The following is a 6417-nucleotide window of genomic DNA, read 5'->3' as shown; positions in this document are numbered from 1 at the left end:
TAACCTTGCAGGAGTTCTGCCCTTGTGGATCACGAGGCGGCACGAGCCCTGGCATGCGTAACCGCCTGCCTCTCGTGAACTAAAGTTATGACGGCGTCACGCATGCGCCGAACGCTTATATCGGTCTATTCGGTAAATGAAAATTTGACATGGCATTATTGCTGGCAACTTCTATTTCTAAAAATCCCAACTTGTAATAAAAAAATTACCTGGAACCGCTTTGAACCGATCGCCGTTATAATTTTTTTTCGGTTGAGTTCCGGTTCTTTTTTAAATATGGCGGCGAAGATTTCGTTTCGGAGTTCCGGTTATATAAAAATAACGGTTCGGTTCCGGTTTTCGATTCGGTTCCGGTTCGACACTCCAGTAAAGCGATCTGACTCCAGTATCAGACTCCAGTATCAGTACAGCGAGGAATAAAAATGTCCTCGGTGCCGTGTATATTTATAATATAAAAGTCTCCCGTTAAGCGCTGTTTCAAATAACAGTGGGTGCCGCCATTACTTTCGGTGCACACAGTCATGTTGCCACGGAAATGTCATGGCAACGCGGTTGTTTGCACCGAAATTCATGGCGGTGCCCACTCACTAGGCTTCCCATTGGTCAAGAAATGCTCGTTGCGGCTCGTGGCCACGCCTACTTCCGTTACACTTCGCTCCATGCATTGGGGATAGGGACGCCACCTCCTGCCCATTATAACCTCCTTGACGAACATAGACCTTCGATGATCAATCGGCTCAGAACTGTTTTTCGCGACCAGCGCTAGGGGATTCTTTTCGGCTTCTGGTTGGTCAAGAGAGGATGCCAAGCCCTCTTTCCGAGTCTACTGCACGCTCTGGCTTTGCCCGCGCCTCCCATTGACCAAACTCTCTATATATACGGCTCTGACAGAAACAAAAGACAAAGACAAGCCTGAAACCAGAGTCTTTCGCGATTTGATACGCTTTGTACAGTAACGGAGGCTATGCTCAAACACGAGCATCATGCACGCGAGGGTATCTTTGGCAGGCATGCAACCGCTCGTGCTTACTTCGCGAGCACCGAACGACTAAACGCCTGCCAAAGGTACCATCGCGAGCATGCTGCATGGGTTTGAGGCTTGTCGCTGTCTTTTGTCTCTGTCTGTCGCTCTAGTGGAACACGGACAATAGCTTCCCAGCTTGTTTTTCTGCTTGCTTTTCTTACCTGGGCAGGATGTGTAATAGATCCTCAACACGTGAAGTTTCGCTGTCGCGCAGGGATCGATTGCGGGCCCGGCTTATTCTTCTGGATTCGGCAGAACTGTAATGTCGATTCGAACACGTGACGCTTCACGAGCGCGAGAATTGAACCTTGCTCATAGCACCTGACTGGGAGCGGAAAACCGCTCGGGAGAGAACGACCGGATGCGCGCCACGGGGCATTAGTCACCCCTAGTTCGGGCAGGTCGTCCAGGATAGAGCCATGCGGGCGTCCATTTGACTTATTTTTGAGTACCGATCTAAAAACCGATTAACCGGTTAAAAAAATATGATCGCAATTAAAGCCTTGGTCGATTAATCGGAAGGTTAATCGATCAATTTCCCAGCCCTAATTCGCCACGAGAATTACAGCAACGTTTCGAAAACGTCCCTAACATCTCATTACGTCTGCAAGACAGTTATATTAGATCTACTTTAATAAAAGCTTTAAAAGTGAAGAGTAAAAAAACCTGTCAGACGCTAATATTTGTAAATAGATCAACAAGTTTTGTTGAGCGCTTCAAAAACACAACAGAAAGAGCTAGATATAAATTCAATGACTACATTCACGAGACTGCCTTCCATAAAAACTGGAAGCGAACACAGACCAAAAACGGTGTTGGTTTAATGGTCTAGTTTATTAGGTTTTAACGCCTTGGCGGGTGTTCCGACCGTTAACCAAAGATGTTATCCTGAGTCAGCGATGGGGCGCTTTCGGTTTCCCTGAAATTAGAAAAAAAGGATTTAGCACGCTGGTTTCACTTGAACGCGTGTACAACGCTAAGAGCGCCGACTTGAACATTAATTATGTTGCAATAGTTGCCAAAACAGACTGCGCACAACATGAACACTCCAAAGAGCACACCTTTTCTAGAGGTGCAGCTATTAGCGATGTGCGCGGCCAAAAGCGTCGCTGTGGTCAGCTTTCCACGATTGGCCCAATCATGGGTATATGAGCACGGTCAGATTGTCAACTTTGACGGTGTTAGTTTCGGATTGCGATGGCTCCTAGCTTCCACTGTGCTTTTTAAGCACACCATCGAACTCGTCGTCGCACCCGATGGTAAGTAGCCAGAATAACAACTGGTGACGTCACGGCGAGGCAAATCCCAGTCGTGACGTCACGGAGGGAAGCCATAAGAGGGAGCCACCGAAAGATCTCGGCGCTAATAACGAACGTGGTCATTATTGGGCCTGTTTGTTATATACAGTACATTACAGCTTCAAATGAGAAATAATGCAGGCGTGCGGGTTTGCAATGACAAGTTGAAAAGTATAAAAAGCAGTAATTAAAAGCCTAACCTACGCGGGTAAAATTACATTGCTTAAGCGAAGGCTCACATCGTAGAGGGATAATATTTCTGATCCGATAGTCTTTCACTTCGTGCAAGTGTAACCCTTCTAAGGCCTTACCAGCTGTACTGCAGTTACCACTCGTGGAGTAGATACAAGGCTGGGGCTAGATAAGAGACGGAAAAATAGCGGTTGCGCCTTACCGACACCACTAGCTTTCTACGTGTTCCACGAGTGGTGACATTAGTGCATTACTATGCTTTTCTCAAAGGCCTTCAGAAAATTACTGATTTGGTGGTTTTTGATGACGTTTACCAAGTTTCTAATGGGAACCATATGTACATTTTATTAATTAAAAAGTTAATGAAGAAAACGTAATTAATTAGCCTGCTGATCGTTACGATTAGCCCTCTATACTATGTTGGCCTGGACGTATAACTCACCTCCACAAGCGGCATACATGTAACTTTCACCGTTTTTTTTAAACAAATCTAGCTCTTAAGCTTAAGAACAAAAACACTGCATATATATATATATATATATATATGTGTGTGTGTTAATGTGCTAGGTGTGTTTATAGCCCATTTGACTAATACAACCATAATCATGTATTTAATTCGAAAGAACATAAATTGGTTGAGCAATTCACCACACAAATACTTTCTGTATAATAAACGCAGGATTACATACGATATATATATATATATATATATATATATATATATATATATATATATATATATATATATATATATATATATATATATCCTATGTTAGCCTGCTTTTATCGTAAAAAAAAATATGTTTGTAGTGCATCGGTCAACCAATTTATTTTCTTTCGAATGACGGGTATGGTTTTGTTTAGCTCGCGACATTGGTCGGTGAGAGTTACCGAATCATTGGAGAGTAAGCTCTCTGAACCCTGGGGACCTTGGCGTGTGTTTACCTGCGCAAGAAAACAAATTTTACTCAGCGTCAAACCGCGTCTGCTTTCTTTTTGTTTTTATATCTTGATTTATAATAAAGGAACAGAAATTAAGCTAATTATTTGGGAGCCGATGAGCGCAATCCCTGAATTAATCCTACCATGTATTGTTATAAGATGCAAGTAGGAGTTCGCAGTCATGATAACCCTCCGCACAATGCACTGCTTGGTATCATAGCCTGATTTGGTCATATTTGTCTTTAAGTACACTTACCGCTCATTCACACTGGAAGCGGATCCGCGTTCGCAAAGCGGTTGCAAACGCGGTTGTATAAAGATCCAGTACAATTGCACGCGCCTTTGATGACATCAAAGGCGCGTGCAATTGTACTGGATTTTTATACAACCGCGTTCGCAAACGCTTTGGGAACGCGTATCCGCTTCCAGTGTGAATGAGCGGTTAAAAAGTTGTATCACGAAGAGTATTGACGTTAGGTCAAACAATATTCACGGTGAGCAAGGGTAAAATTGCTATTTCATGTGCCATGCATGATATTATTTTCAATGACATGCTCTCACGTTATAACGATTACGCTTTTCGCGTTCTCCTCTCATAAGTGCGTCAGTCCCATATATACTCTAAGAAATGCCTGCGCGTGTCCTATAACCCGCACTACACTGGAAGAGCCAATCTCTGCGATCTACAAAATTAGCTGAGGGAATGAGGAGGCGTAACATCCGTTTAGACCTCAAAATGAAGTCTGCGCTGTGGCATTACGCAATGCAAGCATGACGCTCTGCATCGCGTAATGCCACAGCGGAGACTTCATTTTGAGGTCTAAACGGACGTTCCGCCTCATCATTCGCTGAGCTGATTTCTTACATCGCAATGATTGGCTCTTTGAGTGTTTTGAGGGTAAGTAGACACGCAGACATTTTGTTGGGTGTACCAGAAGGCTGATGGTGTAGTACTATACTAATATAGCAAGAAAAGCGCAACCTAATACAGCCATTTTAATTTTCAATTCGGCGCTTAGTTACCTGATACAATAGTGCTTCTGTAAACAGACTGCGTAAAGGCAGTTGTAAAATCCACGTAAACGTGGTTCTTGTTTAATACGTGACACGTCAAAAAGCTCCGTAGCAAGACAACAGCATAGACTATGACCCGTGTTGAATGGCAGGAAAGAAAAGGATACGCTCAAAACTTACCGTATGGACACGACTTTATGCAGCCATCTTCGGATGGAAAGTTATTCAAACTTCCTCCACATCCTAAGTAGCGCTCGCATTTGTCAGTGCGGTCGCTAAAGTAGTATAACCATCTCATCACAACTTCAGTATCGCAGTTGAATGGACCAGCATGTCGTGCTCTGCAGACATCCTCTGCAGAGAAGTTCGATGATATAATGAATATGAATGAAACTATTATATATAACAATTTAAGATAGTAGCACTAACGAAAAACGGTTTCGTCCTGATATCACTTCTTCCCTGATATGTTATGTCGAGCACCACTCATGTAATATTCAAACTACTTTATAATTACACTCTAAAAAACGTGTGTGCCTCTGCTTTCCCGCACAACACTTGGAGAGCGAATATCCGCAACTTACGAAGGCAGCTCAGCGAATGACACTGCCGAAACATATGTTTAGAGCAGAAAGCGCAGTCTGAGTTGTGACATTAAGCAATGCAAAACGTCACGCTTGCATTGCTTGCGTGAGTAATACACTTGGAAATTTAGTTTGTTTCCGACATGCCCTTTCCGACAAGCCACTTTGCATGTGAAAATCCAGTGGTCGTAGCAAGACCACACAACTACATTTGGCGTCTGAGGTATGCAAAATTTTATCGTTGGTTTACGTTGATTCGGTACAAAGCAATAGAGCTCGATGTAAGCGATCGACAATTGTGATGCAGATTGCGAGCCCAAGGAAACTATCTTGGAGCTGGAGAGTCATAAAAATGCAACAACTTCGGTAACAGACTTACCAGGGAGCACTGCAAAAGTGCACACAACTGCGGCTAGGAAGCAAATGGCTGCAAAAGTTGGCTTCATCTTGGACAGTAGATGTCGACGATGTAGTTACAGATTTCGGAGTGGGTTTATATAGTGCTTCGCCGGTGTAAAGAAAGCATGATTTTTATAGATTTCTTCTCGTAGAAAGAGACACGGCCTTTCACACGCATTGTTGTCAAAGTCCGTGACAGCGAGCTAATTACAACAATCGAATTTCGCGATGTCTATGAAAGATATTCATAAAATATTGCGTCACAAGCTGCGGAAATTTTATCCCGCCTGCCGGAAGGTCATTATCCTTTTTTATTGTCTTTTCTGAACATTGGCATAAGATTTTGAAGGATAACAGAAGGAGAGCCTCAAGAAAAAAAAAAGGAAGTTAAAGATAATTAAAAAAAAAAATTCTTGAGGCGCTAGACTATTGGTCCCAAACTCAATTGAGTGTGGGGGCCAGAGGGCCCAAACTGGAAATGTAGAGGGCCGACGTAAGACGAGAGAAGGAGGTGCCGGGCGGGGGGGGGGGGGGGGGGGGGGCTTTAAACGTTTTAAAGAGAAGAAACCTCATGCTCCATGCATTTTATAAACTCACCGTTTTTCCAGTGACATATTTAGATTTGATTTGTTTATGACTACTTTGGACCCTGACCTGATGTGATGACAAGAATTACAATGACACCACCCGTCAACGTGTACATTTTTAATAGAGTAAGAGACCAAATACACTGTCGTTCCAGTTCCTCAATTCAATCAGGAATTCACCAAACTCAACGTGTCTCTGAAACACAAAAGAGAAGTTAATATGACTTTTCTTGGTATTCTGGTCATTTTATTTTTTCAATGCGAGGATCCCGAGCATGTAACTTTACCCTTGACAGCTGTCTTGCTGATCGAGAGTTCGCGGAGCCGAGATGCATTCTTCAACGAAGAGCTTACGCTTGCATCCTAGTAGCGGAAAT

This window comes from Ixodes scapularis, unplaced genomic scaffold, assembly GCF_016920785.2.
Source record: "Ixodes scapularis isolate PalLabHiFi unplaced genomic scaffold, ASM1692078v2 ptg000810l_1__unscaffolded, whole genome shotgun sequence".
NCBI classification, from domain to species: Eukaryota; Metazoa; Arthropoda; class Arachnida; order Ixodida; family Ixodidae; genus Ixodes; species Ixodes scapularis.
This window is presented reverse-complemented; position numbering follows the sequence as displayed.